Source organism: Microcebus murinus, chromosome 20 (genome assembly GCF_040939455.1).
Source record: "Microcebus murinus isolate Inina chromosome 20, M.murinus_Inina_mat1.0, whole genome shotgun sequence".
NCBI lineage: Eukaryota > Metazoa > Chordata > Mammalia > Primates > Cheirogaleidae > Microcebus > Microcebus murinus.
Genome location: NC_134123.1, coordinates 40450329 through 40475950, shown reverse-complemented (window position 1 = coordinate 40475950; position 25622 = coordinate 40450329). Strand labels below are relative to the sequence as shown.

The 25622-nt window shown below is 63.9% G+C and overlaps 8 pseudogenes; all 8 read left to right on the top strand.

Moving 5' to 3' along the window:
- Positions 1 to 884: 884 nt before the first annotated feature.
- Positions 885 to 1003, top strand: LOC142862855 (uncharacterized; annotated as a pseudogene).
- A 3397-nt stretch (positions 1004 to 4400) lies between these two features.
- Positions 4401 to 4519, top strand: LOC142862948 (uncharacterized; annotated as a pseudogene).
- Positions 4520 to 7916: 3397 nt separating this feature from the next.
- On the top strand, positions 7917 to 8035 carry LOC142862881 (uncharacterized; annotated as a pseudogene).
- Positions 8036 to 11432: 3397 nt separating this feature from the next.
- Positions 11433 to 11551, top strand: LOC142862735 (uncharacterized; annotated as a pseudogene).
- A 3404-nt stretch (positions 11552 to 14955) lies between these two features.
- Positions 14956 to 15074, top strand: LOC142862880 (uncharacterized; annotated as a pseudogene).
- A 3397-nt stretch (positions 15075 to 18471) lies between these two features.
- On the top strand, positions 18472 to 18590 carry LOC142862879 (uncharacterized; annotated as a pseudogene).
- Positions 18591 to 21987: 3397 nt separating this feature from the next.
- Positions 21988 to 22106, top strand: LOC142862878 (uncharacterized; annotated as a pseudogene).
- A 3397-nt stretch (positions 22107 to 25503) lies between these two features.
- LOC142862854 (uncharacterized) lies at positions 25504 to 25622 on the top strand (annotated as a pseudogene).

The following is a 25622-nucleotide window of genomic DNA, read 5'->3' as shown; positions in this document are numbered from 1 at the left end:
CTTTCTTCCATTTCGGGAAAGGCTTCCTTACTGGGTTTGGAAATCTCCTGTGCCTTTCCTCGCCTATTCTGTCAGCTTTAAATTTCTCTTTCAGTTGCCACCCTCACAGATGTATTAGGAAACTCTTTTCGGTGCATTCATTAGTGAAATGACCCAGATGAAGCTCGAATCCAATAGCTAATCGCCGATTTTTAGCAAGTCCACACCCCGGGGTGGTTGGGGTCCAATCCACCCCGGGCCAGGCCCAGGCCCCTTGGACCGGGCCAGAGAAGGACACAGAGCAGGGTCCGGCCCCCACGGTAGCGGTGCCCGCAGTTCTCCAAGGGCTTGGGGGTTTTCCAGAGGGAGGAGACAGAGGGGATTGATTTCTTCAGAGCCCCCCAAACCACCCCACCCCACCCCACCCCACCCCACCCCACCCCACCCATGGGACACATCCCGAGAGACGCCCCTACACTCGCTCCCCTCCCCCATGCGCTGTGCCCCAGCCCTGGCCCTGGGGAATAGGCGGCAGCCCACGCACAGGGCGGGGGGCACAGCTGAAAGGGTTTGTGGGGGAGGGCGGCCCCTGGCTGGGGGCAAAGGTCGAGCGCCCCGCGCGCGCGTGCGCAGTCAGCAGCGGCGGCGCGCTGGGGGTGGGGGGCGGGTAGGTGAAGGAGGCGAGGCGAGGAGAGGAGGGGGGCTGGAAGGTCTCCACCTTGGCGGGTCCACCCGTGGAGGCCCATCTCGCGCGCGCGCGCACGCGTGTGTGTGTGTGTGTGTGTGGACAGCCCCCCACGCCGCCCCGCCCCTCTCCCCAGTCCCGCGGAGCCCGCCGGACCCGGCCGGCGAGGGGAAGCGCAGAGAGGCTCGGCTTCTTGAGCGGGGCAGGGGCGCCCTCCACCGTCTCCGGCCAAGCCGGCCTGAACGCGCCCGGTCTCGTCTGATCTCCGAAGCTAAGCAGGGTCGGGCCTGGTTAGTACTTGGATGGGAGCCCGCCCGGGAATACCGGGTGCCGTAGGCTTTTGTTTTTTTTGTTTTTTGCCTCTTGTTCTGTCCCCTTTCTGGGAGCGCGGCGGCGGTCCGGGGGATCACCCCCACCCTCAGCGCCCGTCGCGGTGCCTGGCGCCCCAGCCCGCACCGTGGGGCCTCCTCTTGTCCCGAGCCGTGACACCGCCGCCACGCGGCAGCATGCGTGGCATCTGGACTGTCAGGTGTCAGACCAAAGGTCTGGTCTGTGGGAACCGACACGCTGGAGGAAACCTTGAGAGGCTGAGAGGGGAGGGAGTTCCAGGAGAATTCCAGGACGTCATTTTGAGCGAGTATGTGACCAGAACTCGTCCCGTTGCTTTTGGGGTTCTACGGGCTACACGTAGGAATCTTTGGTGGTGGCACTGGATGTTGGGGGATCCGGAGTCACACGCAGACCTGCTCCACAGGCCTCATTTTACTTTTCTTTTCGGATTCATTTTCTGAAAAGGTGTCTCTTATCTCTATGATTACATTTCCTTTTCTCTCTCTCTCCGAGCAGATCATGGGAGTCCACGTATTGAGGTGACATGTATTGCCCGTGCCCCCCTCCCCCCCGTTTTCTGATTCATTTATTTCTCATTTTCTCCCAGCGTATGGTGGGGGTACCAATGTTAAGGTCAGCTGCATCGCCCTGTCCCCGCCTCCCCCCTCGGGTCAGAGCTTCAAGTGCGCCCATGCCCCGGTTGGTGCGCACCCACCCCATTCCTAATGGATGTGCACGCCCATCCCCTCCCCACGCCCGCCCGACACCCACCCGATGAAGGCGATTCCTCTGTGTCCACTTAGGTGTCCATCGGTTCCTACCAATCTGCCGGCGAGCGCGCGCACGTGGCGCTCTTGTGTCCGTTCTTGGGACACTTGGCTTACTGGAACGGGTTCCAGCTCTGGCCGGGAGAACACGAGAGGTGCCCTCTCACCGCTGTTCCTCATAGCTGAACGGCACTCCGTGGTGTCCACGCGCCACATTTCATTAATGCACCCGTGGATCGATGGGCACTCGGGGCGCTTCCACATCTTTGCGATTGTGAATGGCGCCCTAACTGTAACCCTGACCCCTACCCAGCCCAGTCTCCTCTGCCCCAGCCTGAGGCGCTCCTCCCCCGCCAGGCCCGTCACTGTCCTGGTCCCCTGCCTGACCGGCTCCTTCCCGCCCGGCCTGTCACCGTCCTCTGCCCCTGCGTGACACGCTCCTCCCCGCCCGGCCCATCACCTTGGCCCCTGCCTGACTCGCTCCTCCCCACCTCGGGCTCCTCCGTCGCCTGGGCCTTCCAAGGGCTTGGTGTGGACGCTGCTTCCAGGAAGCCCTCCAGGAACCCGGCAGCAGGGCGGCCGCAGCAGTCTCGCGCGGGGCACGTGCCCCCACTGTGCCGCGGGGGCCCAGCCTGGTGTCTTCTCTGAGGCCCTGCGGCTGCCGCTCCCCGCGAGGGGAGAGCCGTGGAGGTGGGGACCGCCTCCTGGTGGGGACGTACACCCAGCTCTCCGCCGCGTCGGATTCCGGGGCTCTCTGTCCTGCCTGCCCGGAGGCCCAGCTGGCCTGCGGGTCCTTAGAGTGGCAGAAACGTCCTCAAGCTGATATTGCCAGTCAGGTGGGTGTCTGCACTTTTGTGCCGGGCACCCCGGGGAGGCCCAGGGGCTGGCTGGACAACGCGGCCTGCTGGGGGTCGGGGGTGCGCTTTGGAGGAGCAACCGATGCCCTTTGGACTTTGCTAGCAGCGTCTGAGGTGTCTCTGAGCCCTGCTCCATGTCGGGGAGAGGAGGAGGAGCAGGAGGAGGAGGAGGAGGAGGAGGAGGTGGCAGGGGCCGTGACCTACAGTCGTGTTCCCGGGGTGGCACGGCATGTGGCTTCTTCCACAGGCTGCTTGGCCTGGGCTCCCTGCACCTGGGCCTTTGGAGGACTGGCCCTGTTCTTGCCGACACTTCCTGCAGGGACCCAGAGCTGGGAGGTTGCATCTCCCAGACCTGGGTCGGGCAGAGCCCCAGCGGGCCATGCCCACAACCTCTCTCAGCACGGGTCCCCCAGAAGGCTTCTTTGGGACCAGGATTCTCTTGCGGGTGACTGTTTAAGGTCTGGCCCCTGGGTGGAGGGGCACCAGGAGTAGAGGAGCAGGAAGGGGAAGGGGGTGGCCAGGCGAGGGGACACTTTGAGGCCAAGTCCAAGCTTCAGCCTGATCCTCCTGGGAACCCCGGGGTGTACATCACACCTCCTGGTTGTCCTGCTCTGAGACCGGGACCCGGGCTTCGCATTTTCACAGCAGCCAGTCGTGGGCTGAGGACACCTGGGGCGTTGGGAACTCCCTGGCTTCTCCTTGGTTTAACATCTGAGCTGCTTGTGAATCGTGCCGCCACACACGCCCGAGTGCAGGTGTCTTCTGCACAGACTGCGGGCCTCGCTCTTCTGAATGCCGCTAGCTCGCCACCCACCCACGGGTGAACCTGGTCAGGGTACTTTCTCTAAGGAGCAGACTCTGACCCCGGCGGGCTACCGGTGTTTTCATTTGCTCCTTTCTTTCTTCCATTTCGGGAAAGGCTTCCTTACTGGGTTTGGAAATCTCCTGTGCCTTTCCTCGCCTATTCTGTCAGCTTTAAATTTCTCTTTCAGTTGCCACCCTCACAGATGTATTAGGAAACTCTTTTCGGAGCATTCATTAGTGAAATGACCCAGATGAAGCTCGAATCCAATAGCTCATCGCCGATTTTTAGCAAGTCCACACCCCGGGGTGGTTGGGGTCCAATCCACCCCGGGCCAGGCCCAGGCCCCTTGGACCGGGCCAGAGAAGGACACAGAGCAGGGTCCGGCCCCCACGGTAGCGGTGCCCGCAGTTCTCCAAGGGCTTGGGGGTTTTCCAGAGGGAGGAGACAGAGGGGATTGATTTCTTCAGAGCCCCCCAAACCACCCCACCCCACCCCACCCCACCCCACCCCACCCCACCCATGGGACACATCCCGAGAGACGCCCCTACACTCGCTCCCCTCCCCCATGCGCTGTGCCCCAGCCCTGGCCCTGGGGAATAGGCGGCAGCCCACGCACAGGGCGGGGGGCACAGCTGAAAGGGTTTGTGGGGGAGGGCGGCCCCTGGCTGGGGGCAAAGGTCGAGCGCCCCGCGCGCGCGTGCGCAGTCAGCAGCGGCGGCGCGCTGGGGGTGGGGGGCGGGTAGGTGAAGGAGGCGAGGCGAGGAGAGGAGGGGGGCTGGAAGGTCTCCACCTTGGCGGGTCCACCCGTGGAGGCCCATCTCGCGCGCGCGCGCACGCGTGTGTGTGTGTGTGTGTGTGGACAGCCCCCCACGCCGCCCCGCCCCTCTCCCCAGTCCCGCGGAGCCCGCCGGACCCGGCCGGCGAGGGGAAGCGCAGAGAGGCTCGGCTTCTTGAGCGGGGCAGGGGCGCCCTCCACCGTCTCCGGCCAAGCCGGCCTGAACGCGCCCGGTCTAGTCTGATCTCCGAAGCTAAGCAGGGTGGGGCCTGGTTAGTACTTGGATGGGAGCCCGCCCGGGAATACCGGGTGCTGTAGGCTTTTGTTTTTTTTGTTTTTTGCCTCTTGTTCTGTCCCCTTTCTGGGAGCGCGGCGGCGGTCCGGGGGATCACCCCCACCCTCAGCGCCCGTCGCGGTGCCTGGCGCCCCAGCCCGCACCGTGGGGCCTCCTCTTGTCCCGAGCCGTGACACCGCCGCCACGCGGCAGCATGCGTGGCATCTGGACTGTCAGGTGTCAGACCAAAGGTCTGGTCTGTGGGAACCGACACGCTGGAGGAAACCTTGAGAGGCTGAGAGGGGAGGGAGTTCCAGGAGAATTCCAGGACGTCATTTTGAGCGAGTATGTGACCAGAACTCGTCCCGTTGCTTTTGGGGTTCTACGGGCTACACGTAGGAATCTTTGGTGGTGGCACTGGATGTTGGGGGATCCGGAGTCACACGCAGACCTGCTCCACAGGCCTCATTTTACTTTTCTTTTCGGATTCATTTTCTGAAAAGGTGTCTCTTATCTCTATGATTACATTTCCTTTTCTCTCTCTCTCCGAGCAGATCATGGGAGTCCACGTATTGAGGTGACATGTATTGCCCGTGCCCCCCTCCCCCCCGTTTTCTGATTCATTTATTTCTCATTTTCTCCCAGCGTATGGTGGGGGTACCAATGTTAAGGTCAGCTGCATCGCCCTGTCCCCGCCTCCCCCCTCGGGTCAGAGCTTCAAGTGCGCCCATGCCCCGGTTGGTGCGCACCCACCCCATTCCTAATGGATGTGCACGCCCATCCCCTCCCCACGCCCGCCCGACACCCACCCGATGAAGGCGATTCCTCTGTGTCCACTTAGGTGTCCATCGGTTCCTACCAATCTGCCGGCGAGCGCGCGCACGTGGCGCTCTTGTGTCCGTTCTTGGGACACTTGGCTTACTGGAACGGGTTCCAGCTCTGGCCGGGAGAACACGAGAGGTGCCCTCTCACCGCTGTTCCTCATAGCTGAACGGCACTCCGTGGTGTCCACGCGCCACATTTCATTAATGCACCCGTGGATCGATGGGCACTCGGGGCGCTTCCACATCTTTGCGATTGTGAATGGCGCCCTAACTGTAACCCTGACCCCTACCCAGCCCAGTCTCCTCTGCCCCAGCCTGAGGCGCTCCTCCCCCGCCAGGCCCGTCACTGTCCTGGTCCCCTGCCTGACCGGCTCCTTCCCGCCCGGCCTGTCACCGTCCTCTGCCCCTGCGTGACACGCTCCTCCCCGCCCGGCCCATCACCTTGGCCCCTGCCTGACTCGCTCCTCCCCACCTCGGGCTCCTCCGTCGCCTGGGCCTTCCAAGGGCTTGGTGTGGACGCTGCTTCCAGGAAGCCCTCCAGGAACCCGGCAGCAGGGCGGCCGCAGCAGTCTCGCGCGGGGCACGTGCCCCCACTGTGCCGCGGGGGCCCAGCCTGGTGTCTTCTCTGAGGCCCTGCGGCTGCCGCTCCCCGCGAGGGGAGAGCCGTGGAGGTGGGGACCGCCTCCTGGTGGGGACGTACACCCAGCTCTCCGCCGCGTCGGATTCCGGGGCTCTCTGTCCTGCCTGCCCGGAGGCCCAGCTGGCCTGCGGGTCCTTAGAGTGGCAGAAACGTCCTCAAGCTGATATTGCCAGTCAGGTGGGTGTCTGCACTTTTGTGCCGGGCACCCCGGGGAGGCCCAGGGGCTGGCTGGACAACGCGGCCTGCTGGGGGTCGGGGGTGCGCTTTGGAGGAGCAACCGATGCCCTTTGGACTTTGCTAGCAGCGTCTGAGGTGTCTCTGAGCCCTGCTCCATGTCGGGGAGAGGAGGAGGAGCAGGAGGAGGAGGAGGAGGAGGAGGAGGTGGCAGGGGCCGTGACCTACAGTCGTGTTCCCGGGGTGGCACGGCATGTGGCTTCTTCCACAGGCTGCTTGGCCTGGGCTCCCTGCACCTGGGCCTTTGGAGGACTGGCCCTGTTCTTGCCGACACTTCCTGCAGGGACCCAGAGCTGGGAGGTTGCATCTCCCAGACCTGGGTCGGGCAGAGCCCCAGCGGGCCATGCCCACAACCTCTCTCAGCACGGGTCCCCCAGAAGGCTTCTTTGGGACCAGGATTCTCTTGCGGGTGACTGTTTAAGGTCTGGCCCCTGGGTGGAGGGGCACCAGGAGTAGAGGAGCAGGAAGGGGAAGGGGGTGGCCAGGCGAGGGGACACTTTGAGGCCAAGTCCAAGCTTCAGCCTGATCCTCCTGGGAACCCCGGGGTGTACATCACACCTCCTGGTTGTCCTGCTCTGAGACCGGGACCCGGGCTTCGCATTTTCACAGCAGCCAGTCGTGGGCTGAGGACACCTGGGGCGTTGGGAACTCCCTGGCTTCTCCTTGGTTTAACATCTGAGCTGCTTGTGAATCGTGCCGCCACACACGCCCGAGTGCAGGTGTCTTCTGCACAGACTGCGGGCCTCGCTCTTCTGAATGCCGCTAGCTCGCCACCCACCCACGGGTGAACCTGGTCAGGGTACTTTCTCTAAGGAGCAGACTCTGACCCCGGCGGGCTACCGGTGTTTTCATTTGCTCCTTTCTTTCTTCCATTTCGGGAAAGGCTTCCTTACTGGGTTTGGAAATCTCCTGTGCCTTTCCTCGCCTATTCTGTCAGCTTTAAATTTCTCTTTCAGTTGCCACCCTCACAGATGTATTAGGAAACTCTTTTCGGAGCATTCATTAGTGAAATGACCCAGATGAAGCTCGAATCCAATAGCTCATCGCCGATTTTTAGCAAGTCCACACCCCGGGGTGGTTGGGGTCCAATCCACCCCGGGCCAGGCCCAGGCCCCTTGGACCGGGCCAGAGAAGGACACAGAGCAGGGTCCGGCCCCCACGGTAGCGGTGCCCGCAGTTCTCCAAGGGCTTGGGGGTTTTCCAGAGGGAGGAGACAGAGGGGATTGATTTCTTCAGAGCCCCCCAAACCACCCCACCCCACCCCACCCCACCCCACCCCACCCCACCCATGGGACACATCCCGAGAGACGCCCCTACACTCGCTCCCCTCCCCCATGCGCTGTGCCCCAGCCCTGGCCCTGGGGAATAGGCGGCAGCCCACGCACAGGGCGGGGGGCACAGCTGAAAGGGTTTGTGGGGGAGGGCGGCCCCTGGCTGGGGGCAAAGGTCGAGCGCCCCGCGCGCGCGTGCGCAGTCAGCAGCGGCGGCGCGCTGGGGGTGGGGGGCGGGTAGGTGAAGGAGGCGAGGCGAGGAGAGGAGGGGGGCTGGAAGGTCTCCACCTTGGCGGGTCCACCCGTGGAGGCCCATCTCGCGCGCGCGCGCACGCGTGTGTGTGTGTGTGTGTGTGGACAGCCCCCCACGCCGCCCCGCCCCTCTCCCCAGTCCCGCGGAGCCCGCCGGACCCGGCCGGCGAGGGGAAGCGCAGAGAGGCTCGGCTTCTTGAGCGGGGCAGGGGCGCCCTCCACCGTCTCCGGCCAAGCCGGCCTGAACGCGCCCGGTCTCGTCTGATCTCCGAAGCTAAGCAGGGTGGGGCCTGGTTAGTACTTGGATGGGAGCCCGCCCGGGAATACCGGGTGCCGTAGGCTTTTGTTTTTTTTGTTTTTTGCCTCTTGTTCTGTCCCCTTTCTGGGAGCGCGGCGGCGGTCCGGGGGATCACCCCCACCCTCAGCGCCCGTCGCGGTGCCTGGCGCCCCAGCCCGCACCGTGGGGCCTCCTCTTGTCCCGAGCCGTGACACCGCCGCCACGCGGCAGCATGCGTGGCATCTGGACTGTCAGGTGTCAGACCAAAGGTCTGGTCTGTGGGAACCGACACGCTGGAGGAAACCTTGAGAGGCTGAGAGGGGAGGGAGTTCCAGGAGAATTCCAGGACGTCATTTTGAGCGAGTATGTGACCAGAACTCGTCCCGTTGCTTTTGGGGTTCTACGGGCTACACGTAGGAATCTTTGGTGGTGGCACTGGATGTTGGGGGATCCGGAGTCACACGCAGACCTGCTCCACAGGCCTCATTTTACTTTTCTTTTCGGATTCATTTTCTGAAAAGGTGTCTCTTATCTCTATGATTACATTTCCTTTTCTCTCTCTCTCCGAGCAGATCATGGGAGTCCACGTATTGAGGTGACATGTATTGCCCGTGCCCCCCTCCCCCCCGTTTTCTGATTCATTTATTTCTCATTTTCTCCCAGCGTATGGTGGGGGTACCAATGTTAAGGTCAGCTGCATCGCCCTGTCCCCGCCTCCCCCCTCGGGTCAGAGCTTCAAGTGCGCCCATGCCCCGGTTGGTGCGCACCCACCCCATTCCTAATGGATGTGCACGCCCATCCCCTCCCCACGCCCGCCCGACACCCACCCGATGAAGGCGATTCCTCTGTGTCCACTTAGGTGTCCATCGGTTCCTACCAATCTGCCGGCGAGCGCGCGCACGTGGCGCTCTTGTGTCCGTTCTTGGGACACTTGGCTTACTGGAACGGGTTCCAGCTCTGGCCGGGAGAACACGAGAGGTGCCCTCTCACCGCTGTTCCTCATAGCTGAACGGCACTCCGTGGTGTCCACGCGCCACATTTCATTAATGCACCCGTGGATCGATGGGCACTCGGGGCGCTTCCACATCTTTGCGATTGTGAATGGCGCCCTAACTGTAACCCTGACCCCTACCCAGCCCAGTCTCCTCTGCCCCAGCCTGAGGCGCTCCTCCCCCGCCAGGCCCGTCACTGTCCTGGTCCCCTGCCTGACCGGCTCCTTCCCGCCCGGCCTGTCACCGTCCTCTGCCCCTGCGTGACACGCTCCTCCCCGCCCGGCCCATCACCTTGGCCCCTGCCTGACTCGCTCCTCCCCACCTCGGGCTCCTCCGTCGCCTGGGCCTTCCAAGGGCTTGGTGTGGACGCTGCTTCCAGGAAGCCCTCCAGGAACCCGGCAGCAGGGCGGCCGCAGCAGTCTCGCGCGGGGCACGTGCCCCCACTGTGCCGCGGGGGCCCAGCCTGGTGTCTTCTCTGAGGCCCTGCGGCTGCCGCTCCCCGCGAGGGGAGAGCCGTGGAGGTGGGGACCGCCTCCTGGTGGGGACGTACACCCAGCTCTCCGCCGCGTCGGATTCCGGGGCTCTCTGTCCTGCCTGCCCGGAGGCCCAGCTGGCCTGCGGGTCCTTAGAGTGGCAGAAACGTCCTCAAGCTGATATTGCCAGTCAGGTGGGTGTCTGCACTTTTGTGCCGGGCACCCCGGGGAGGCCCAGGGGCTGGCTGGACAACGCGGCCTGCTGGGGGTCGGGGGTGCGCTTTGGAGGAGCAACCGATGCCCTTTGGACTTTGCTAGCAGCGTCTGAGGTGTCTCTGAGCCCTGCTCCATGTCGGGGAGAGGAGGAGGAGCAGGAGGAGGAGGAGGAGGAGGAGGAGGTGGCAGGGGCCGTGACCTACAGTCGTGTTCCCGGGGTGGCACGGCATGTGGCTTCTTCCACAGGCTGCTTGGCCTGGGCTCCCTGCACCTGGGCCTTTGGAGGACTGGCCCTGTTCTTGCCGACACTTCCTGCAGGGACCCAGAGCTGGGAGGTTGCATCTCCCAGACCTGGGTCGGGCAGAGCCCCAGCGGGCCATGCCCACAACCTCTCTCAGCACGGGTCCCCCAGAAGGCTTCTTTGGGACCAGGATTCTCTTGCGGGTGACTGTTTAAGGTCTGGCCCCTGGGTGGAGGGGCACCAGGAGTAGAGGAGCAGGAAGGGGAAGGGGGTGGCCAGGCGAGGGGACACTTTGAGGCCAAGTCCAAGCTTCAGCCTGATCCTCCTGGGAACCCCGGGGTGTACATCACACCTCCTGGTTGTCCTGCTCTGAGACCGGGACCCGGGCTTCGCATTTTCACAGCAGCCAGTCGTGGGCTGAGGACACCTGGGGCGTTGGGAACTCCCTGGCTTCTCCTTGGTTTAACATCTGAGCTGCTTGTGAATCGTGCCGCCACACACGCCCGAGTGCAGGTGTCTTCTGCACAGACTGCGGGCCTCGCTCTTCTGAATGCCGCTAGCTCGCCACCCACCCACGGGTGAACCTGGTCAGGGTACTTTCTCTAAGGAGCAGACTCTGACCCCGGCGGGCTACCGGTGTTTTCATTTGCTCCTTTCTTTCTTCCATTTCGGGAAAGGCTTCCTTACTGGGTTTGGAAATCTCCTGTGCCTTTCCTCGCCTATTCTGTCAGCTTTAAATTTCTCTTTCAGTTGCCACCCTCACAGATGTATTAGGAAACTCTTTTCGGAGCATTCATTAGTGAAATGACCCAGATGAAGCTCGAATCCAATAGCTCATCGCCGATTTTTAGCAAGTCCACACCCCGGGGTGGTTGGGGTCCAATCCACCCCGGGCCAGGCCCAGGCCCCTTGGACCGGGCCAGAGAAGGACACAGAGCAGGGTCCGGCCCCCACGGTAGCGGTGCCCGCAGTTCTCCAAGGGCTTGGGGGTTTTCCAGAGGGAGGAGACAGAGGGGATTGATTTCTTCAGAGCCCCCCAAACCACCCCACCCCACCCCACCCCACCCCACCCCACCCCACCCATGGGACACATCCCGAGAGACGCCCCTACACTCGCTCCCCTCCCCCATGCGCTGTGCCCCAGCCCTGGCCCTGGGGAATAGGCGGCAGCCCACGCACAGGGCGGGGGGCACAGCTGAAAGGGTTTGTGGGGGAGGGCGGCCCCTGGCTGGGGGCAAAGGTCGAGCGCCCCGCGCGCGCGTGCGCAGTCAGCAGCGGCGGCGCGCTGGGGGTGGGGGGCGGGTAGGTGAAGGAGGCGAGGCGAGGAGAGGAGGGGGGCTGGAAGGTCTCCACCTTGGCGGGTCCACCCGTGGAGGCCCATCTCGCGCGCGCGCGCACGCGTGTGTGTGTGTGTGTGTGTGGACAGCCCCCCACGCCGCCCCGCCCCTCTCCCCAGTCCCGCGGAGCCCGCCGGACCCGGCCGGCGAGGGGAAGCGCAGAGAGGCTCGGCTTCTTGAGCGGGGCAGGGGCGCCCTCCACCGTCTCCGGCCAAGCCGGCCTGAACGCGCCCGGTCTCGTCTGATCTCCGAAGCTAAGCAGGGTCGGGCCTGGTTAGTACTTGGATGGGAGACCGCCCGGGAATACCGGGTGCCGTAGGCTTTTGTTTTTTTTGTTTTTTGCCTCTTGTTCTGTCCCCTTTCTGGGAGCGCGGCGGCGGTCCGGGGGATCACCCCCACCCTCAGCGCCCGTCGCGGTGCCTGGCGCCCCAGCCCGCACCGTGGGGCCTCCTCTTGTCCCGAGCCGTGACACCGCCGCCACGCGGCAGCATGCGTGGCATCTGGACTGTCAGGTGTCAGACCAAAGGTCTGGTCTGTGGGAACCGACACGCTGGAGGAAACCTTGAGAGGCTGAGAGGGGAGGGAGTTCCAGGAGAATTCCAGGACGTCATTTTGAGCGAGTATGTGACCAGAACTCGTCCCGTTGCTTTTGGGGTTCTACGGGCTACACGTAGGAATCTTTGGTGGTGGCACTGGATGTTGGGGGATCCGGAGTCACACGCAGACCTGCTCCACAGGCCTCATTTTACTTTTCTTTTCGGATTCATTTTCTGAAAAGGTGTCTCTTATCTCTATGATTACATTTCCTTTTCTCTCTCTCTCCGAGCAGATCATGGGAGTCCACGTATTGAGGTGACATGTATTGCCCGTGCCCCCCTCCCCCCCGTTTTCTGATTCATTTATTTCTCATTTTCTCCCAGCGTATGGTGGGGGTACCAATGTTAAGGTCAGCTGCATCGCCCTGTCCCCGCCTCCCCCCTCGGGTCAGAGCTTCAAGTGCGCCCATGCCCCGGTTGGTGCGCACCCACCCCATTCCTAATGGATGTGCACGCCCATCCCCTCCCCACGCCCGCCCGACACCCACCCGATGAAGGCGATTCCTCTGTGTCCACTTAGGTGTCCATCGGTTCCTACCAATCTGCCGGCGAGCGCGCGCACGTGGCGCTCTTGTGTCCGTTCTTGGGACACTTGGCTTACTGGAACGGGTTCCAGCTCTGGCCGGGAGAACACGAGAGGTGCCCTCTCACCGCTGTTCCTCATAGCTGAACGGCACTCCGTGGTGTCCACGCGCCACATTTCATTAATGCACCCGTGGATCGATGGGCACTCGGGGCGCTTCCACATCTTTGCGATTGTGAATGGCGCCCTAACTGTAACCCTGACCCCTACCCAGCCCAGTCTCCTCTGCCCCAGCCTGAGGCGCTCCTCCCCCGCCAGGCCCGTCACTGTCCTGGTCCCCTGCCTGACCGGCTCCTTCCCGCCCGGCCTGTCACCGTCCTCTGCCCCTGCGTGACACGCTCCTCCCCGCCCGGCCCATCACCTTGGCCCCTGCCTGACTCGCTCCTCCCCACCTCGGGCTCCTCCGTCGCCTGGGCCTTCCAAGGGCTTGGTGTGGACGCTGCTTCCAGGAAGCCCTCCAGGAACCCGGCAGCAGGGCGGCCGCAGCAGTCTCGCGCGGGGCACGTGCCCCCACTGTGCCGCGGGGGCCCAGCCTGGTGTCTTCTCTGAGGCCCTGCGGCTGCCGCTCCCCGCGAGGGGAGAGCCGTGGAGGTGGGGACCGCCTCCTGGTGGGGACGTACACCCAGCTCTCCGCCGCGTCGGATTCCGGGGCTCTCTGTCCTGCCTGCCCGGAGGCCCAGCTGGCCTGCGGGTCCTTAGAGTGGCAGAAACGTCCTCAAGCTGATATTGCCAGTCAGGTGGGTGTCTGCACTTTTGTGCCGGGCACCCCGGGGAGGCCCAGGGGCTGGCTGGACAACGCGGCCTGCTGGGGGTCGGGGGTGCGCTTTGGAGGAGCAACCGATGCCCTTTGGACTTTGCTAGCAGCGTCTGAGGTGTCTCTGAGCCCTGCTCCATGTCGGGGAGAGGAGGAGGAGCAGGAGGAGGAGGAGGAGGAGGAGGAGGTGGCAGGGGCCGTGACCTACAGTCGTGTTCCCGGGGTGGCACGGCATGTGGCTTCTTCCACAGGCTGCTTGGCCTGGGCTCCCTGCACCTGGGCCTTTGGAGGACTGGCCCTGTTCTTGCCGACACTTCCTGCAGGGACCCAGAGCTGGGAGGTTGCATCTCCCAGACCTGCGTCGGGCAGAGCCCCAGCGGGCCATGCCCACAACCTCTCTCAGCACGGGTCCCCCAGAAGGCTTCTTTGGGACCAGGATTCTCTTGCGGGTGACTGTTTAAGGTCTGGCCCCTGGGTGGAGGGGCACCAGGAGTAGAGGAGCAGGAAGGGGAAGGGGGTGGCCAGGCGAGGGGACACTTTGAGGCCAAGTCCAAGCTTCAGCCTGATCCTCCTGGGAACCCCGGGGTGTACATCACACCTCCTGGTTGTCCTGCTCTGAGACCGGGACCCGGGCTTCGCATTTTCACAGCAGCCAGTCGTGGGCTGAGGACACCTGGGGCGTTGGGAACTCCCTGGCTTCTCCTTGGTTTAACATCTGAGCTGCTTGTGAATCGAGCCGCCACACACGCCCGAGTGCAGGTGTCTTCTGCACAGACTGTGGGCCTCGCTCTTCTGAATGCCGCTAGCTCGCCACCCACCCACGGGTGAACCTGGTCAGGGTACTTTCTCTAATGAGCAGACTCTGACCCCGGCGGGCTACCGGTGTTTTCATTTGCTCCTTTCTTTCTTCCATTTCGGGAAAGGCTTCCTTACTGGGTTTGGAAATCTCCTGTGCCTTTCCTCGCCTATTCTGTCAGCTTTAAATTTCTCTTTCAGTTGCCACCCTCACAGATGTATTAGGAAACTCTTTTCGGTGCATTCATTAGTGAAATGACCCAGATGAAGCTCGAATCCAATAGCTAATCGCCGATTTTTAGCAAGTCCACACCCCGGGGTGGTTGGGGTCCAATCCACCCCGGGCCAGGCCCAGGCCCCTTGGACCGGGCCAGAGAAGGACACAGAGCAGGGTCCGGCCCCCACGGTAGCGGTGCCCGCAGTTCTCCAAGGGCTTGGGGGTTTTCCAGAGGGAGGAGACAGAGGGGATTGATTTCTTCAGAGCCCCCCAAACCACCCCACCCCACCCCACCCCACCCCACCCCACCCCACCCATGGGACACATCCCGAGAGACGCCCCTACACTCGCTCCCCTCCCCCATGCGCTGTGCCCCAGCCCTGGCCCTGGGGAATAGGCGGCAGCCCACGCACAGGGCGGGGGGCACAGCTGAAAGGGTTTGTGGGGGAGGGCGGCCCCTGGCTGGGGGCAAAGGTCGAGCGCCCCGCGCGCGCGTGCGCAGTCAGCAGCGGCGGCGCGCTGGGGGTGGGGGGCGGGTAGGTGAAGGAGGCGAGGCGAGGAGAGGAGGGGGGCTGGAAGGTCTCCACCTTGGCGGGTCCACCCGTGGAGGCCCATCTCGCGCGCGCGCGCACGCGTGTGTGTGTGTGTGTGTGTGTGTGTGTGGACAGCCCCCACGCCGCCCCGCCCCTCTCCCCAGTCCCGCGGAGCCCGCCGGACCCGGCCGGCGAGGGGAAGCGCAGAGAGGCTCGGCTTCTTGAGCGGGGCAGGGGCGCCCTCCACCGTCTCCGGCCAAGCCGGCCTGAACGCGCCCGGTCTCGTCTGATCTCCGAAGCTAAGCAGGGTGGGGCCTGGTTAGTACTTGGATGGGAGCCCGCCCGGGAATACCGGGTGCCGTAGGCTTTTGTTTTTTTTGTTTTTTGCCTCTTGTTCTGTCCCCTTTCTGGGAGCGCGGCGGCGGTCCGGGGGATCACCCCCACCCTCAGCGCCCGTCGCGGTGCCTGGCGCCCCAGCCCGCACCGTGGGGCCTCCTCTTGTCCCGAGCCGTGACACCGCCGCCACGCGGCAGCATGCGTGGCATCTGGACTGTCAGGTGTCAGACCAAAGGTCTGGTCTGTGGGAACCGACACGCTGGAGGAAACCTTGAGAGGCTGAGAGGGGAGGGAGTTCCAGGAGAATTCCAGGACGTCATTTTGAGCGAGTATGTGACCAGAACTCGTCCCGTTGCTTTTGGGGTTCTACGGGCTACACGTAGGAATCTTTGGTGGTGGCACTGGATGTTGGGGGATCCGGAGTCACACGCAGACCTGCTCCACAGGCCTCATTTTACTTTTCTTTTCGGATTCATTTTCTGAAAAGGTGTCTCTTATCTCTATGATTACATTTCCTTTTCTCTCTCTCTCCGAGCAGATCATGGGAGTCCACGTATTGAGGTGACATGTATTGCCCGTGCCCCCCTCCCCCCCGTTTTCTGATTCATTTATTTCTCATTTTCTCCCAGCGTATGGTGGGGGTACCAATGTTAAGGTCAGCTGCATCGCCCTGTCCCCGCCTCCCCCCTCGGGTCAGAGCTTCAAGTGCGCCCATGCCCCGGTTGGTGCGCACCCACCCCATTCCTAATGGATGTGCACGCCCATCCCCTCCCCACGCCCGCCCGACACCCACCCGATGAAGGCGATTCCTCTGTGTCCACTTAGGTGTCCATCGGTTCCTACCAATCTGCCGGCGAGCGCGCGCACGTGGCGCTCTTGTGTCCGTTCTTGGGACACTTGGCTTACTGGAACGGGTTCCAGCTCTGGCCGGGAGAACACGAGAGGTGCCCTCTCACCGCTGTTCCTCATAGCTGAACGGCACTCCGTGGTGTCCACGCGCCACATTTCATTAATGCACCCGTGGATCGATGGGCACTCGGGGCGCTTCCACATCTTTGCGATTGTGAATGGCGCCCTAACTGTAACCCTGACCCCTACCCAGCCCAGTCTCCTCTGCCCCAGCCTGAGGCGCTCCTCCCCCGCCAGGCCCGTCACTGTCCTGGTCCCCTGCCTGACCGGCTCCTTCCCGCCCGGCCTGTCACCGTCCTCTGCCCCTGCGTGACACGCTCCTCCCCGCCCGGCCCATCACCTTGGCCCCTGCCTGACTCGCTCCTCCCCACCTCGGGCTCCTCCGTCGCCTGGGCCTTCCAAGGGCTTGGTGTGGACGCTGCTTCCAGGAAGCCCTCCAGGAACCCGGCAGCAGGGCGGCCGCAGCAGTCTCGCGCGGGGCACGTGCCCCCACTGTGCCGCGGGGGCCCAGCCTGGTGTCTTCTCTGAGGCCCTGCGGCTGCCGCTCCCCGCGAGGGGAGAGCCGTGGAGGTGGGGACCGCCTCCTGGTGGGGACGTACACCCAGCTCTCCGCCGCGTCGGATTCCGGGGCTCTCTGTCCTGCCTGCCCGGAGGCCCAGCTGGCCTGCGGGTCCTTAGAGTGGCAGAAACGTCCTCAAGCTGATATTGCCAGTCAGGTGGGTGTCTGCACTTTTGTGCCGGGCACCCCGGGGAGGCCCAGGGGCTGGCTGGACAACGCGGCCTGCTGGGGGTCGGGGGTGCGCTTTGGAGGAGCAACCGATGCCCTTTGGACTTTGCTAGCAGCGTCTGAGGTGTCTCTGAGCCCTGCTCCATGTCGGGGAGAGGAGGAGGAGCAGGAGGAGGAGGAGGAGGAGGAGGAGGTGGCAGGGGCCGTGACCTACAGTCGTGTTCCCGGGGTGGCACGGCATGTGGCTTCTTCCACAGGCTGCTTGGCCTGGGCTCCCTGCACCTGGGCCTTTGGAGGACTGGCCCTGTTCTTGCCGACACTTCCTGCAGGGACCCAGAGCTGGGAGGTTGCATCTCCCAGACCTGGGTCGGGCAGAGCCCCAGCGGGCCATGCCCACAACCTCTCTCAGCACGGGTCCCCCAGAAGGCTTCTTTGGGACCAGGATTCTCTTGCGGGTGACTGTTTAAGGTCTGGCCCCTGGGTGGAGGGGCACCAGGAGTAGAGGAGCAGGAAGGGGAAGGGGGTGGCCAGGCGAGGGGACACTTTGAGGCCAAGTCCAAGCTTCAGCCTGATCCTCCTGGGAACCCCGGGGTGTACATCACACCTCCTGGTTGTCCTGCTCTGAGACCGGGACCCGGGCTTCGCATTTTCACAGCAGCCAGTCGTGGGCTGAGGACACCTGGGGCGTTGGGAACTCCCTGGCTTCTCCTTGGTTTAACATCTGAGCTGCTTGTGAATCGTGCCGCCACACACGCCCGAGTGCAGGTGTCTTCTGCACAGACTGCGGGCCTCGCTCTTCTGAATGCCGCTAGCTCGCCACCCACCCACGGGTGAACCTGGTCAGGGTACTTTCTCTAAGGAGCAGACTCTGACCCCGGCGGGCTACCGGTGTTTTCATTTGCTCCTTTCTTTCTTCCATTTCGGGAAAGGCTTCCTTACTGGGTTTGGAAATCTCCTGTGCCTTTCCTCGCCTATTCTGTCAGCTTTAAATTTCTCTTTCAGTTGCCACCCTCACAGATGTATTAGGAAACTCTTTTCGGAGCATTCATTAGTGAAATGACCCAGATGAAGCTCGAATCCAATAGCTCATCGCCGATTTTTAGCAAGTCCACACCCCGGGGTGGTTGGGGTCCAATCCACCCCGGGCCAGGCCCAGGCCCCTTGGACCGGGCCAGAGAAGGACACAGAGCAGGGTCCGGCCCCCACGGTAGCGGTGCCCGCAGTTCTCCAAGGGCTTGGGGGTTTTCCAGAGGGAGGAGACAGAGGGGATTGATTTCTTCAGAGCCCCCCAAACCACCCCACCCCACCCCACCCCACCCCACCCCACCCCACCCATGGGACACATCCCGAGAGACGCCCCTACACTCGCTCCCCTCCCCCATGCGCTGTGCCCCAGCCCTGGCCCTGGGGAATAGGCGGCAGCCCACGCACAGGGCGGGGGGCACAGCTGAAAGGGTTTGTGGGGGAGGGCGGCCCCTGGCTGGGGGCAAAGGTCGAGCGCCCCGCGCGCGCGTGCGCAGTCAGCAGCGGCGGCGCGCTGGGGGTGGGGGGCGGGTAGGTGAAGGAGGCGAGGCGAGGAGAGGAGGGGGGCTGGAAGGTCTCCACCTTGGCGGGTCCACCCGTGGAGGCCCATCTCGCGCGCGCGCGCACGCGTGTGTGTGTGTGTGTGTGTGGACAGCCCCCCACGCCGCCCCGCCCCTCTCCCCAGTCCCGCGGAGCCCGCCGGACCCGGCCGGCGAGGGGAAGCGCAGAGAGGCTCGGCTTCTTGAGCGGGGCAGGGGCGCCCTCCACCGTCTCCGGCCAAGCCGGCCTGAACGCGCCCGGTCTCGTCTGATCTCCGAAGCTAAGCAGGGTGGGGCCTGGTTAGTACTTGGATGGGAGCCCGCCCGGGAATACCGGGTGCCGTAGGCTTTTGTTTTTTTTGTTTTTTGCCTCTTGTTCTGTCCCCTTTCTGGGAGCGCGGCGGCGGTCCGGGGGATCACCCCCACCCTCAGCGCCCGTCGCGGTGCCTGGCGCCCCAGCCCGCACCGTGGGGCCTCCTCTTGTCCCGAGCCGTGACACCGCCGCCACGCGGCAGCATGCGTGGCATCTGGACTGTCAGGTGTCAGACCAAAGGTCTGGTCTGTGGGAACCGACACGCTGGAGGAAACCTTGAGAGGCTGAGAGGGGAGGGAGTTCCAGGAGAATTCCAGGACGTCATTTTGAGCGAGTATGTGACCAGAACTCGTCCCGTTGCTTTTGGGGTTCTACGGGCTACACGTAGGAATCTTTGGTGGTGGCACTGGATGTTGGGGGATCCGGAGTCACACGCAGACCTGCTCCACAGGCCTCATTTTACTTTTCTTTTCGGATTCATTTTCTGAAAAGGTGTCTCTTATCTCTATGATTACATTTCCTTTTCTCTCTCTCTCCGAGCAGATCATGGGAGTCCACGTATTGAGGTGACATGTATTGCCCGTGCCCCCCTCCCCCCCGTTTTCTGATTCATTTATTTCTCATTTTCTCCCAGCGTATGGTGGGGGTACCAATGTTAAGGTCAGCTGCATCGCCCTGTCCCCGCCTCCCCCCTCGGGTCAGAGCTTCAAGTGCGCCCATGCCCCGGTTGGTGCGCACCCACCCCATTCCTAATGGATGTGCACGCCCATCCCCTCCCCACGCCCGCCCGACACCCACCCGATGAAGGCGATTCCTCTGTGTCCACTTAGGTGTCCATCGGTTCCTACCAATCTGCCGGCGAGCGCGCGCACGTGGCGCTCTTGTGTCCGTTCTTGGGACACTTGGCTTACTGGAACGGGTTCCAGCTCTGGCCGGGAGAACACGAGAGGTGCCCTCTCACCGCTGTTCCTCATAGCTGAACGGCACTCCGTGGTGTCCACGCGCCACATTTCATTAATGCACCCGTGGATCGATGGGCACTCGGGGCGCTTCCACATCTTTGCGATTGTGAATGGCGCCCTAACTGTAACCCTGACCCCTACCCAGCCCAGTCTCCTCTGCCCCAGCCTGAGGCGCTCCTCCCCCGCCAGGCCCGTCACTGTCCTGGTCCCCTGCCTGACCGGCTCCTTCCCGCCCGGCCTGTCACCGTCCTCTGCCCCTGCGTGACACGCTCCTCCCCGCCCGGCCCATCACCTTGGCCCCTGCCTGACTCGCTCCTCCCCACCTCGGGCTCCTCCGTCGCCTGGGCCTTCCAAGGGCTTGGTGTGGACGCTGCTTCCAGGAAGCCCTCCAGGAACCCGGCAGCAGGGCGGCCGCAGCAGTCTCGCGCGGGGCACGTGCCCCCACTGTGCCGCGGGGGCCCAGCCTGGTGTCTTCTCTGAGGCCCTGCGGCTGCCGCTCCCCGCGAGGGGAGAGCCGTGGAGGTGGGGACCGCCTCCTGGTGGGGACGTACACCCAGCTCTCCGCCGCGTCGGATTCCGGGGCTCTCTGTCCTGCCTGCCCGGAGGCCCAGCTGGCCTGCGGGTCCTTAGAGTGGCAGAAACGTCCTCAAGCTGATATTGCCAGTCAGGTGGGTGTCTGCACTTTTGTGCCGGGCACCCCGGGGAGGCCCAGGGGCTGGCTGGACAACGCGGCCTGCTGGGGGTCGGGGGTGCGCTTTGGAGGAGCAACCGATGCCCTTTGGACTTTGCTAGCAGCGTCTGAGGTGTCTCTGAGCCCTGCTCCATGTCGGGGAGAGGAGGAGGAGCAGGAGGAGGAGGAGGAGGAGGAGGAGGTGGCAGGGGCCGTGACCTACAGTCGTGTTCCCGGGGTGGCACGGCATGTGGCTTCTTCCACAGGCTGCTTGGCCTGGGCTCCCTGCACCTGGGCCTTTGGAGGACTGGCCCTGTTCTTGCCGACACTTCCTGCAGGGACCCAGAGCTGGGAGGTTGCATCTCCCAGACCTGGGTCGGGCAGAGCCCCAGCGGGCCATGCCCACAACCTCTCTCAGCACGGGTCCCCCAGAAGGCTTCTTTGGGACCAGGATTCTCTTGCGGGTGACTGTTTAAGGTCTGGCCCCTGGGTGGAGGGGCACCAGGAGTAGAGGAGCAGGAAGGGGAAGGGGGTGGCCAGGCGAGGGGACACTTTGAGGCCAAGTCCAAGCTTCAGCCTGATCCTCCTGGGAACCCCGGGGTGTACATCACACCTCCTGGTTGTCCTGCTCTGAGACCGGGACCCGGGCTTCGCATTTTCACAGCAGCCAGTCGTGGGCTGAGGACACCTCGGGCGTTGGGAACTCCCTGGCTTCTCCTTGGTTTAACATCTGAGCTGCTTGTGAATCGTGCCGCCACACACGCCCGAGTGCAGGTGTCTTCTGCACAGACTGCGGGCCTCGCTCTTCTGAATGCCGCTAGCTCGCCACCCACCCACGGGTGAACCTGGTCAGGGTACTTTCTCTAAGGAGCAGACTCTGACCCCGGCGGGCTACCGGTGTTTTCATTTGCTCCTTTCTTTCTTCCATTTCGGGAAAGGCTTCCTTACTGGGTTTGGAAATCTCCTGTGCCTTTCCTCGCCTATTCTGTCAGCTTTAAATTTCTCTTTCAGTTGCCACCCTCACAGATGTATTAGGAAACTCTTTTCGGAGCATTCATTAGTGAAATGACCCAGATGAAGCTCGAATCCAATAGCTCATCGCCGATTTTTAGCAAGTCCACACCCCGGGGTGGTTGGGGTCCAATCCACCCCGGGCCAGGCCCAGGCCCCTTGGACCGGGCCAGAGAAGGACACAGAGCAGGGTCCGGCCCCCACGGTAGCGGTGCCCGCAGTTCTCCAAGGGCTTGGGGGTTTTCCAGAGGGAGGAGACAGAGGGGATTGATTTCTTCAGAGCCCCCCAAACCACCCCACCCCACCCCACCCCACCCCACCCCACCCCACCCATGGGACACATCCCGAGAGACGCCCCTACACTCGCTCCCCTCCCCCATGCGCTGTGCCCCAGCCCTGGCCCTGGGGAATAGGCGGCAGCCCACGCACAGGGCGGGGGGCACAGCTGAAAGGGTTTGTGGGGGAGGGCGGCCCCTGGCTGGGGGCAAAGGTCGAGCGCCCCGCGCGCGCGTGCGCAGTCAGCAGCGGCGGCGCGCTGGGGGTGGGGGGCGGGTAGGTGAAGGAGGCGAGGCGAGGAGAGGAGGGGGGCTGGAAGGTCTCCACCTTGGCGGGTCCACCCGTGGAGGCCCATCTCGCGCGCGCGCGCACGCGTGTGTGTGTGTGTGTGTGTGGACAGCCCCCCACGCCGCCCCGCCCCTCTCCCCAGTCCCGCGGAGCCCGCCGGACCCGGCCGGCGAGGGGAAGCGCAGAGAGGCTCGGCTTCTTGAGCGGGGCAGGGGCGCCCTCCACCGTCTCCGGCCAAGCCGGCCTGAACGCGCCCGGTCTCGTCTGATCTCCGAAGCTAAGCAGGGTGGGGCCTGGTTAGTACTTGGATGGGAGCCCGCCCGGGAATACCGGGTGCCGTAGGCTTTTGTTTTTTTTGTTTTTTGCCTCTTGTTCTGTCCCCTTTCTGGGAGCGCGGCGGCGGTCCGGGGGATCACCCCCACCCTCAGCGCCCGTCGCGGTGCCTGGCGCCCCAGCCCGCACCGTGGGGCCTCCTCTTGTCCCGAGCCGTGACACCGCCGCCACGCGGCAGCATGCGTGGCATCTGGACTGTCAGGTGTCAGACCAAAGGTCTGGTCTGTGGGAACCGACACGCTGGAGGAAACCTTGAGAGGCTGAGAGGGGAGGGAGTTCCAGGAGAATTCCAGGACGTCATTTTGAGCGAGTATGTGACCAGAACTCGTCCCGTTGCTTTTGGGGTTCTACGGGCTACACGTAGGAATCTTTGGTGGTGGCACTGGATGTTGGGGGATCCGGAGTCACACGCAGACCTGCTCCACAGGCCTCATTTTACTTTTCTTTTCGGATTCATTTTCTGAAAAGGTGTCTCTTATCTCTATGATTACATTTCCTTTTCTCTCTCTCTCCGAGCAGATCATGGGAGTCCACGTATTGAGGTGACATGTATTGCCCGTGCCCCCCTCCCCCCCGTTTTCTGATTCATTTATTTCTCATTTTCTCCCAGCGTATGGTGGGGGTACCAATGTTAAGGTCAGCTGCATCGCCCTGTCCCCGCCTCCCCCCTCGGGTCAGAGCTTCAAGTGCGCCCATGCCCCGGTTGGTGCGCACCCACCCCATTCCTAATGGATGTGCACGCCCATCCCCTCCCCACGCCCGCCCGACACCCACCCGATGAAGGCGATTCCTCTGTGTCCACTTAGGTGTCCATCGGTTCCTACCAATCTGCCGGCGAGCGCGCGCACGTGGCGCTCTTGTGTCCGTTCTTGGGACACTTGGCTTACTGGAACGGGTTCCAGCTCTGGCCGGGAGAACACGAGAGGTGCCCTCTCACCGCTGTTCCTCATAGCTGAACGGCACTCCGTGGTGTCCACGCGCCACATTTCATTAATGCACCCGTGGATCGATGGGCACTCGGGGCGCTTCCACATCTTTGCGATTGTGAATGGCGCCCTAACTGTAACCCTGACCCCTACCCAGCCCAGTCTCCTCTGCCCCAGCCTGAGGCGCTCCTCCCCCGCCAGGCCCGTCACTGTCCTGGTCCCCTGCCTGACCGGCTCCTTCCCGCCCGGCCTGTCACCGTCCTCTGCCCCTGCGTGACACGCTCCTCCCCGCCCGGCCCATCACCTTGGCCCCTGCCTGACTCGCTCCTCCCCACCTCGGGCTCCTCCGTCGCCTGGGCCTTCCAAGGGCTTGGTGTGGACGCTGCTTCCAGGAAGCCCTCCAGGAACCCGGCAGCAGGGCGGCCGCAGCAGTCTCGCGCGGGGCACGTGCCCCCACTGTGCCGCGGGGGCCCAGCCTGGTGTCTTCTCTGAGGCCCTGCGGCTGCCGCTCCCCGCGAGGGGAGAGCCGTGGAGGTGGGGACCGCCTCCTGGTGGGGACGTACACCCAGCTCTCCGCCGCGTCGGATTCCGGGGCTCTCTGTCCTGCCTGCCCGGAGGCCCAGCTGGCCTGCGGGTCCTTAGAGTGGCAGAAACGTCCTCAAGCTGATATTGCCAGTCAGGTGGGTGTCTGCACTTTTGTGCCGGGCACCCCGGGGAGGCCCAGGGGCTGGCTGGACAACGCGGCCTGCTGGGGGTCGGGGGTGCGCTTTGGAGGAGCAACCGATGCCCTTTGGACTTTGCTAGCAGCGTCTGAGGTGTCTCTGAGCCCTGCTCCATGTCGGGGAGAGGAGGAGGAGCAGGAGGAGGAGGAGGAGGAGGTGGCAGGGGCCGTGACCTACAGTCGTGTTCCCGGGGTGGCACGGCATGTGGCTTCTTCCACAGGCTGCTTGGCCTGGGCTCCCTGCACCTGGGCCTTTGGAGGACTGGCCCTGTTCTTGCCGACACTTCCTGCAGGGACCCAGAGCTGGGAGGTTGCATCTCCCAGACCTGGGTCGGGCAGAGCCCCAGCGGGCCATGCCCACAACCTCTCTCAGCACGGGTCCCCCAGAAGGCTTCTTTGGGACCAGGATTCTCTTGCGGGTGACTGTTTAAGGTCTGGCCCCTGGGTGGAGGGGCACCAGGAGTAGAGGAGCAGGAAGGGGAAGGGGGTGGCCAGGCGAGGGGACACTTTGAGGCCAAGTCCAAGCTTCAGCCTGATCCTCCTGGGAACCCCGGGGTGTACATCACACCTCCTGGTTGTCCTGCTCTGAGACCGGGACCCGGGCTTCGCATTTTCACAGCAGCCAGTCGTGGGCTGAGGACACCTGGGGCGTTGGGAACTCCCTGGCTTCTCCTTGGTTTAACATCTGAGCTGCTTGTGAATCGAGCCGCCACACACGCCCGAGTGCAGGTGTCTTCTGCACAGACTGTGGGCCTCGCTCTTCTGAATGCCGCTAGCTCGCCACCCACCCACGGGTGAACCTGGTCAGGGTACTTTCTCTAATGAGCAGACTCTGACCCCGGCGGGCTACCGGTGTTTTCATTTGCTCCTTTTCCTTTCTTTCTTCCATTTCGGGAAAGGCTTCCTTACTGGGTTTGGAAATCTCCTGTGCCTTTCCTCGCCTATTCTGTCAGCTTTAAATTTCTCTTTCAGTTGCCACCCTCACAGATGTATTAGGAAACTCTTTTCGGTGCATTCATTAGTGAAATGACCCAGATGAAGCTCGAATCCAATAGCTAATCGCCGATTTTTAGCAAGTCCACACCCCGGGGTGGTTGGGGTCCAATCCACCCCGGGCCAGGCCCAGGCCCCTTGGACCGGGCCAGAGAAGGACACAGAGCAGGGTCCGGCCCCCACGGTAGCGGTGCCCGCAGTTCTCCAAGGGCTTGGGGGTTTTCCAGAGGGAGGAGACAGAGGGGATTGATTTCTTCAGAGCCCCCCAAACCACCCCACCCCACCCCACCCCACCCCACCCCACCCCACCCATGGGACACATCCCGAGAGACGCCCCTACACTCGCTCCCCTCCCCCATGCGCTGTGCCCCAGCCCTGGCCCTGGGGAATAGGCGGCAGCCCACGCACAGGGCGGGGGGCACAGCTGAAAGGGTTTGTGGGGGAGGGCGGCCCCTGGCTGGGGGCAAAGGTCGAGCGCCCCGCGCGCGCGTGCGCAGTCAGCAGCGGCGGCGCGCTGGGGGTGGGGGGCGGGTAGGTGAAGGAGGCGAGGCGAGGAGAGGAGGGGGGCTGGAAGGTCTCCACCTTGGCGGGTCCACCCGTGGAGGCCCATCTCGCGCGCGCGCGCACGCGTGTGTGTGTGTGTGTGTGTGGACAGCCCCCCACGCCGCCCCGCCCCTCTCCCCAGTCCCGCGGAGCCCGCCGGACCCGGCCGGCGAGGGGAAGCGCAGAGAGGCTCGGCTTCTTGAGCGGGGCAGGGGCGCCCTCCACCGTCTCCGGCCAAGCCGGCCTGAACGCGCCCGGTCTCGTCTGATCTCCGAAGCTAAGCAGGGTCGGGCCTGGTTAGTACTTGGATGGGAGCCCGCCCGGGAATACCGGGTGCCGTAGGCT